At 42.0% G+C, this 9,631-nt stretch overlaps 1 long non-coding RNA gene across 1 annotated transcript; it reads right to left on the bottom strand.

Annotated features, from left to right (window-relative positions):
- Window positions 1–850: 850 nt before the first annotated feature.
- On the bottom strand, window positions 851–8,083 carry LOC109321149. The gene is made up of 3 exons (XR_002103983.1): window positions 7,583–8,083; window positions 4,290–4,336; window positions 851–925 (listed from the first exon to the last, which is right to left on the bottom strand). It is a non-coding gene; the product is annotated as an uncharacterized LOC109321149 (long non-coding RNA).
- Between the last annotated feature and the right edge of the window lie 1,548 nt (window positions 8,084–9,631).

The raw sequence follows: 9,631 nt of genomic DNA, 5'->3' as shown, positions 1-9,631 counted from the left end.
CACATAGGAGAGGTAGCCTCTACTTTTGCATCTCATGGTATTGGATGAGCTAGGCTTCTTGGCAGCTGTATTACGAGCTGGGCCAGGGAGCCGCTCTTCCCCCTCCTGCTACCCACTCGAACATACCTCAGACCAGCTCACAAGTTTGCTTGACTACAGGCACCTGTCCAAAGTGCAGAGTTGTGGGGCCTGGTTTCCAATCTCAGACCCCTGGTGTGATGGGATTAAGCTGTATGAGGAAAGGTTGAGAGAATTAGTCTGGAGAAAAGAAGATTAAGGAGGGTCATATTGGTAGAGAGAAATTGTGACTAGATGGCAGGAGCTGAGGCAATGGATTTAAACTGCAGCACAACAACTTTAGATTAAATCTCAGAGAAAACTTAATAATTGCTAGAGCAGTAGGATAAGCTGTAAAGGAAATTGTGGTATTTCTTTCACTGGAAGATTGTAGAGACTGGATAGGTCTCTATTTGGTACAGTTCAGGCATAGTGTACACATGTGCAGGGATTTGGACTAAATTACACGAGTTGTCTTTCAAAGCTACGATTTTGTAAATGTTACAATTAAAATGGCTGTCTCAGCCTGTGGCTGGAGGCTACAGTCATCTCTCTGAAAAATGGTCTCATTCCCTTCAATGTGAATATGGATCCCTGCTGCAAAAGATCAAAACTGATTTCTCTTTTAGATTAGCCATTAGAGAAACAAGGTGCTGGTGTTTCAATACAACATTTAATTTTATCATAGCAAAAAGTAAGAAACAGCTTTAGGGAAATCTTTTTCTTCTATCTGTGTATCTTTTCCCTTCTCCAACTGTTATCTCATCTTCAGTCAGGTTTCTTTTCTTTTATTCCTTCTTGTTGACAAGCCATATGAAATATTACTTGCAACAGACAACCCCTGCTTTACTGCTGCGCTTGACCTTTCCTGAAAAGAAACAGGATGAGCATGAGGGAAATAAAGCCCAGGAAAGTAAGGAACTAAAGGAGAGATAGGGACAGAAACACATATACACACATATAAAATCCAGAGAGTGAAAGAGGGAGAGAGAGCATGCATTCAGGGGCAATGGCTGCTAATTTTTTCTTATTACTGCTACTAGTCACAGCCATAGCAGAGTGAATTGCTGGTCTGTCTTCCAAACTAGTGTCTCCCTGCCCTTTCTTACAGCAGAGCTGTTTCAGCCGGTCTCACTAGCCTTTCTCAACTGTTTACTTAAGAGCAGAAATGAGGTCTGTTCTCTACAGAACCACTGAAAGATGTAAAAAAACCCTGATACTAGTTGACCTGGTAGTGTCAGACTTCTGGCATACATCATGATACTATTTGGCAAGGTGTGAACTTCCTCACTAAAAGGTGATGATCACTAGTGTATGAGGACAGCACAGTCTAAGCGTCTCCAGAGTGAGGAGAAACTTCCTTTTTTCTGAAAGTGGCTTTGGGAAATGCAGGTTGAAAAATCATTGATGGCATGCATTTGGGAAGGAGCAGGGGCAGAGAAGGGAAGATGAAGGAAAGGGTCAATGAGAGGAAGTATGGATATTTGGAGGGAGGAGGAAATGCATGAAAAACAGGACTGCAAGATATCAAAAGTAAGAGAAACAATAATGCCAACTGTTGCAAAACCATTGCAAGACTTGGGATTTCAAAGTCAAAATAACTCAAAGTTGCAATTTCTTGATCAAACCTTCTGATCTCCAGATTTTCCCAGCTGGTAAGTAGATGGAAAGGGATGGGGAGAGGGGAAAGGAGGGCAGTGAGGAGAGGTTAAGGCCCCCACAGTGAGGAAGGGAGTGGGGCAGGAGCAGGGACATGGGTGAATGGCGCCCGGGGCTGGGGCAAGTTGTCCAGAGGCGTGGGGGAGGGGCACCCCGCCCTGCAGCAGCGCACAACTCTGAAGGAGGCATGTGGGCACGTGCCACCTGCGGGGCAGAGTCAGGCTGCCTGCTGCGGGCTGGGGCTCTGTGCCCCGCTGCCTTGCCCCAGGAGCTCAGTGTGATGCCATTGCTGCCTGCTGGCTAGGCAGGGGACATGGGGCATGCTGGCTGCACGGCACATCTCCTGCCCACCTGGCAGCAGGAGGCACACTGGGATCACGCAGCTGAGCTCCCAGAACAAAGGCAGCAGGGTGCAGAGCCCCAGCCCACAGCAGGCAGCCTGCCTCTGTCCCCCCACCAGGCGCCTCTGGACAACCTGCCCCAGCCCCTGCTCCTGCCCCACTCCCTTCCTCACTGTGGGGGCCTCAATCTGACCCTGTTTTTCCTCTTCCCCTCCCACCCTTCTCCTTTCCCTCCACTTACCAGCTGGATGCTGTCTGTGTGTCTATCAGTGTCTGCGTCTCTGTCTTTCTGCTTCTCACTCCCAAGCCACAGCCCCCGCAGGCCTGCTGCTGCCCTTCACTCCTGACCCACAGTACCCCGCATCCCTCCAGGGTGTGTGGGGACCCCCTCCCTGGGCTCCAACCCCTTCCCCCCAACACACACACACACTTCAAAAATAGCATCTCATGATTTATGTGCTAGTCTCTTGATTTTTTAAGAGTTCATCTCATGATTTTGGCACAGTGGGGTTGGCAATGCTGGAGAAAGGATATGAAAGGATTAGAAGATTTAGAAAGGGAAAGGAGGGAAAGAGAAGTTAATCAGATGCAAAGCTGAAAAACTGTAAATGACTGAGAAAGAAAAGCAGTTAGATACAGGAAGAAAATGAAGGAATAGAGAAAAGAATGAACCAGAGGGGAGAAAATCAATTACTATCTGTTGCTTGTAGAACATTTGTTGCAAGCACATTACTACAGATGGCATACAAATAATTGGTTTGGTGTATCAGGTAATGGAGGCATGATTGAGGAGATTAGATATTTGAAAAATTTGGTCCTAAATAGGCAGTAGCGCGGGAGCATATTGTTTTGACATAAAGGAGGATATTTTTATATAGCTTATGTGCAACGTTTTCACAAGTTTTTGCAACACTGATGCTGTTTTTCTGATTGCCTTAATAGGTGTGTGTGAGTGGTGAGGAAATGCATAAGAACTTTTAGTTTCCAGTGGCTTTGGTATACGTTTGTTGGCAGTATATTTTATTGTAATTTAATTTAGTGTAGGCACAATATTTTAGCACAGAGTTCCATGGTAATAGGTATTTTAAATATTTTTGAACAATTTATATCTGGGATTGCCTTGAAAATCTTGTAAAATTTGGGAAATCAAATACATGTAGATGATTAAAAAGGTGATCCATGGCTCTTTTACTGCTTGTATTAGTTAGATATAAAAATATAACATTTGCAATAATGTTCCTGATGAAAAATAAATGTTGTCATGCATGGATGGGGGATCAACATAGAGAGCTGGGCATGTGCTGGTTCACATCTTGTGGCCTTTACCCAACTTTGACTTGAATGGCCATTCTAGGAGGAGAGGAGAGTGTGAAAGAGAGAATCATAGATGACACATTCACAAAGATTCATATGCATAACCATAGGCAAACAGAGAAATGCAAGTAGACCCTCAGCCAGATGGAAGGTGACATACTAAATGGGTAAAAGAGAGAGATGTGTGCACACAAAAATAGTTTATTCTGTTTTTAAAAGTTAAATGCCGGTGGATAATAAAACAAAATAATATTCCCAAAGGAATCAAGCCATGTGAATCACTACAAGAAACCAGCTGGCAGGGAGGATGTGGAATGACATACAGTGGACAGAACAACAGTATAAGGTATGCAGAAGTAACCTTCTTTAGAGAACAGATCATTCTAACTTCTGGGGCTTGGCCTGAGTGAGAGAGGTTCATGGGGGGAGGATCGTAATAACTTTGGTTCAAGTGTGTGCTTTACTAGTATACAAGATACTCATGCAACATATTCAGATGTAGGGTAGGTGACTTAAGTAATGTGTTCTGGTTCTTGCCACCATCTGGCAGACCCAGACTGCAAACATTTTTTAGTTGAAGATGTAAGGAAAAATATTAATATAGGAGTACGGGTTATGAGACAGCTTAGTGTCCAATAAGTATTTTGGGGAAAGGTGTAGAAATACAGGCTGTCAGAAAGGAAGTTCACAGACACTACATTTCCAGATAGATACCATATAGACTGGAATAATCTAAGAGAACTTAGTGGGGTTTCAGCCTCTCCTTGTAGAAATCCCTAGAGGCAATATTGTAGAAATGCTATCTAAGAGGAGCTCCATGCTACTCTAGTTTCAGTCCCTCCCATTTTCAGTCACAGAGCTGCAACACTGCTTGTGGGGGCAGGGATGGAAATAATTGTGAAAACATTTCATTCCTACCTGAAGTATGCAAATTGGTTTCAGTTTTAGAGTCTGACCTATTTTCCCTGGAAAGAAAAAAATCAAACAAAAACTTAACCAGTTCTGCCAGAAATACTCACCAAAGAACTACAAGTTATTATTATTCTAATAACATGATCAGATATTAATAGTTATATCAATGCTATTTGAAACTTTGACAGCAGCCGAAATATGCCCTAACTGTGCAACGTAGTGCTGCCTTTGAAATGAAGTTATGATAAAATGTACAAGGAATGTGAATGCTATAGGCTGCCATTATATAGCACACAACTGAACTGTTAATCCTGCTAACATGTGATTATGATTTGGAAAGTGATGACAATAAAAGTTTGCTTGTCCCTTGTCCTTGTGTGAATGGCACAATGAGTCTTTGTCTCTCTTCTTTCTCCCTCCTTGTTTAAACTATGGATGCAGCAGACTGCACCTTTTCAGCACCTCCAAGGACATAAATAGGTCCCACAGGTTTCTATACCAGATCATTGAACAGGCCAAGCACAGAGCACACATAGGCTTCACCTAGGATGGTGCACTGTGTACAAGTGTCTTATATACTTGGAATGTATAATCCTTTTCAGTATTTCCCTTGAGGCAGTGTGGCAACCTCAACACGGGCTTGTGTTCTAAAAGCACTATCTGGCCCATAATATCAGTGTCCTGTGTGACTGAATCAGAGCTTCTAGCTTTGAGGATAAAAAACTTAAAGCCCTTGCAGCTTGATGAGCTGGATTCTTGCTGGTTTCAAAACATCAGAGAATATGCATGGAGCAGACACCTGTTAGGTCTCTTTGCTCATCTCCCTGCCCCTGCTGAAGTATTTACTATGATCCTTTTTGTGCTTCCTTCTATTTGTTTAAAAAGCTAAAGTTCCTAGGGCTTCTGCCACTCCCCTCCGCAAACTTTTCTGAAACAAAGCAGGTTGCATTTAATTTCTCATGGGTGTTCATTTTAAATACACTCTTTCTTAATTTCATCCCCTTCTTCCCATCCTGGTATAACACTCCACACAATTGCTCTGTGCTTTTGAGCCTAAATCTTAAGAGGTGCTCAGCACTTGCAACTCCCATTGAAGTCTGGAGGATTTAGCCCGTGAAATTTGCATCTTTCGGTTTATTTGCTGTGATTCTCAGAGCAGAATATAATGTTACATGTGTAGTTAGAAAGAAGCTGCATAGAAAGGGATTTGACTTCCTTGGCATGTTGTATATCATCATCAGTCTAGCTTGGTTGTGTTTACAGAATCATAATTTCTATGGCTAGATCTTAAGATACCAGGAGTGTTTGTGAATCCCAGCAATAAAAAGTCCTTTCCTACACACAATGAATGCACTTGAAATGGAATGACTGAGACACCAACATTAACACCATACCACATTAACAGAGGTACTTTTTGCCTCTAATGACACTAGAGTAAATGGGGATACTTCCAATTGGCAGAACTTCCTGGGGACCCTGTCCCTTTCTTGCATATAAGTACTTGTTAAATGTACTAATAAGCCTTAAAAAATCAATATATACCCTTTCAAATAATGTTATTAAATGTTTTATGTTGGCTTATTAAACTACATATGTCACTGACGTCAGTGTTGGTGAAACATTCCTTACCAATATCCTTAGATACTGAAATCTTTCATTCACCTACAGAACTGGTGCAGTATGAACTGTGGCAGTGCAAGCTTCTCTTGCACTGCCTGGCCAATATGCCTCATTCCTTATTGACATGGGATCATCCCTTCAGGTGAGAGGAAAGTGTAATCTCCAAAATCTCATGACTCCGTGGTCTCTCCACTGGGACAACCAACTAGAATGCTATTGTGACAATTGGTTTATCATAGAATCATAGACAAGTAGGAGGGGACTTTTGGAGGTCCTCTAGTCCAACTCTCTGTCTCAGGCAGGATCATCCCTATCCAAACCACCCCATGTAAATCCTTGTCTAACCTATTACTAAACTATGCAATAAACCCTGTCACACAACTACTGTACAAGGCATAGCTGTCACATGTAAATCCTTGTCTAACCTATTACTGAACTATGCAATAAACCCTGTCACACAACTACTGTACAAGGCACAGCTGTCACAGCATAGGTAAAGCAGTGTTGTGGAGAGAGGTGTCCAGTGGTGGTTAAAGTCCTTTTGGCATAGGTATTTATAATCTAAATACCTCTATTAAAAATGGGACAGGAACTTCACTCATTTCACGTAGGGGACCAAATAAAGTGTGAGATTTGTAGCACACACATATAAGCTCATATAGGTGGGAGTGTAAAGAACAAAGCCCTCTGCACTGTACTGTAGGTGGTGTGCTGCATGCTTATGGCTTTCTGTGCTAAATCTCTCTCTCTGTGTACAGTTAGGCAAGGTGGTATCCTAAGCTCTACAAGCTAAGATTGCTATATCATCCATACCTTCCCTTCCCTTCCCTTCCCTTCCCTTCCCTTCCCTTCCCTTCTCTTTTTCAGTGCAACTTTCCTTTTATCTGAGGGTAAAGGATTTTATTATTTTATTGGTTATTAATAATGAGCAAAAAGCAAGCAGCTAGATGCCCAGCCCACAGTGACTTTCAGTAGGTCTCAGGTACCTGTTTGCATAACTTTGAAAACTTCCCTAGGTATAAAACTACCTGTGGGGTAGAGGGGAAGTCATGGGACAGGAAGGACTTTTCCTTTCTCTTAGTACTTTTCCTTTCTCTTAGTACAATATGGCACACTGTGGCATAGGCAGTAGCTTTTCTTCCTCTGAAGCATCAGTGAATAGGCACTTCTAGAGGCAGGACACTAGCTTAGGACCCTGAACTCCATATACCAGCATTCTGATTTAGTAGCCCAGGATGGAAGATACTGGACTAGCTGGATCTATGGTTTGATCTAGTTTGGGAAATATTATGGACAACATTTTAAAACACAAGTTTCCAAAGTTGGCACCTAACTGTACACTGAGGCACTTGAAGTGGTCCAGTTTTGTGAAGTGCTGTGTATACTTGCAGATCCTTCTGCAATCATAGAGGGTAGTGAGCAGTCAACCCTCATGAAAATCAGGCCACCTTCATTTAGGTCCTAACTGTCAGTGTAGAGGTGAGATTTTTAAAAGGATGTAAGTGGCTGTGACCTTTTGAAAAGCCTACTGTACATTCTGAAGCAGCTTAGCCCAATAATTCTAAAAAGCTGCTCTAAGAATAACTCTGATGACATGAATGTCCCATCTTTCATTCCCCAAAGTTCAAGCATGGAGACCATCTCTGCACCAAAATCAATATACCCATAGCCATACTTACCTGGATGTCTTCCTCTCCTTGCTTCTGTGCTTCTGTTCATGCAGGTTGTCATTACATTGTTGTTCCTCTGATTGCACGGTGGACTGCCTTGTGGTCTGTTTCAGGGAGCTGTGGGAAGTAACTGCCATCCCTCTCTTACTCTCCTCAATAGGACCCACTATGCCGGAGATGGTAACTCGCCTGGAAGATGCTTGCTCAGCAGGTTCCTCTTTCTCTGCCTCTGGGATTGGCAGAAGTTTTGGAATTTGTTTGTGGTCATCTCTCTTTAAGGAAATAAGGATGGCATTCAGCAACCAAGACACAATAAGAAAAGACACAAAGGAAATGCTCAGGTCAGGGCTGTTATGTGTGATTGGGGCTTTGAGGACTGTGGGAATATAATTTACTATTTATGTATTGTTTACAAATACTGAGTTTCCTGTTGGTGAAGGGTGTCAGGCACTTCAGGCTTTCTTACATCACTGCTTTGCCAATGAATATGGACCTAGACCTACTTCTAGGGGTGGGTGGGGAGTTCATGAATGTCAGTACTAGAGTTGTTTGGTGGCCTAAGTGTTAATTCTCTTTTCCCTTTCTGCGTCCATCTATTTTCAAGCAACAGTCTTACATGGACAGTGGGCAAACAGGGCACCAAATATCAGGGGTCCCTGAGGGCCCACTTAAAGAGGCACAAAAATGGCAGCCACTGCTGCTTCTGGCTCAACCACTGCTGCCACTCTTTCCATTGCTGCTGTTTAGAGTACAATCCCTAGTGTTGTGCCTGTGTTTCCAAGCTTCCTTTCCTTATGTTTTTTCCTCTTTCCTCTTATCTGAGAACAGAGATCAGCTATTTGCTCTGTCTGCTGTCCATATATTAAGATCGCTCCCTTGTAAATTGAGCCCACATTTTCTGCCTTCAGCTGGTAAATGCAGAGAAATGTCCAGGTCTCCCTTGTGCAAGGACAGACTTTTATATAACCAAAAAAAGCATGGAAAGGAAAGAACTTGACATAACCCTTTCTCAGGCTGATTTCCTAATTAAAGTTTAAAGACGTTAAAGGAAAATAAAATAAAAACATGCTTAATTCAAAAAAGTTCTCTTTCCTACAAAAGGAGAAGAACTTGAACCAGGAGCCTCTTATGAATCACAGGATACAAATTTCCCTTCTAGTTCTTTGTGAATATTGCAAGAAGACAATTGATGCTTTGGATTTTCAATTGGATAAACACTCAGAGAAATAGAAATGGTAAATATCAGAAATAGTTCTGTTTATGCCAACATACGACTTTTGGGAGGCACAATTAAAACTAAGTGTAGAGCCCCAAATACTTCTAAGCAATTAAACACACAAATTAAAAAGAACATATTATATAGTCCCCCCCACACCCCAAAAAAGAACTACTGGTTTAATAATATGCAGTTGGTCCAATAAAAGATACATCCACAAAAGTCCTTGCCTCTGCAAAAAGAACTGTTGAATTCTCACAAAAACTAATAATGCTGCAGCATAATTTTTGTCAAGAACACCATGATCACCTCAGAGGAGCATTTCCGATCTAAAGACCCAACACACAGGAAAAATAAGATTGTACCTTCAGATAGATATATTAGGCATCTGTTTCTACTCCTGTTATTTCTATAGCATCCACTTGTTTCTCACAGGCAATTTTTGCTTGGGGGAACAAAATCTTGTATAAATCTCAAGATAAAGCCCAAAAGCAATGTTGCAGAAGATAATATCAGTGGCACTTCCCCCTACTGGATATCTCTCTAGATTCCTTGAAACTTGCAACCTGCTCCCTGGCTGCTATCTTTCCTCCTTAGATCCTAGATAAATTACTCTCAGGCACAACAAATGAAAACTGACTTCTGATATTTGTCAGAAAAAAATTCTGATGAGTAGTAGCCAAAGAAAGGCTTCAAGAGACCCAAAGAGAGATAAAATCTGAATAGCAAAAAGGATACATATCTTTCTACCAGAATTTAATCTGTTCTGCAAGAGAAATCACAGATACCTGGGCTGCAACATAATTCTCAGTAAATCAAGGCCTCTACGGTATCATCAACAT

Source organism: Crocodylus porosus, unplaced genomic scaffold (genome assembly GCF_001723895.1).
Source record: "Crocodylus porosus isolate Cpor-Errol unplaced genomic scaffold, CroPor_comp1, whole genome shotgun sequence".
NCBI lineage: Eukaryota > Metazoa > Chordata > Crocodylia > Crocodylidae > Crocodylus > Crocodylus porosus.
The sequence above is the reverse complement of the archived record's forward strand: the minus strand, read 5'-3'. Positions and strand labels throughout refer to the sequence as shown.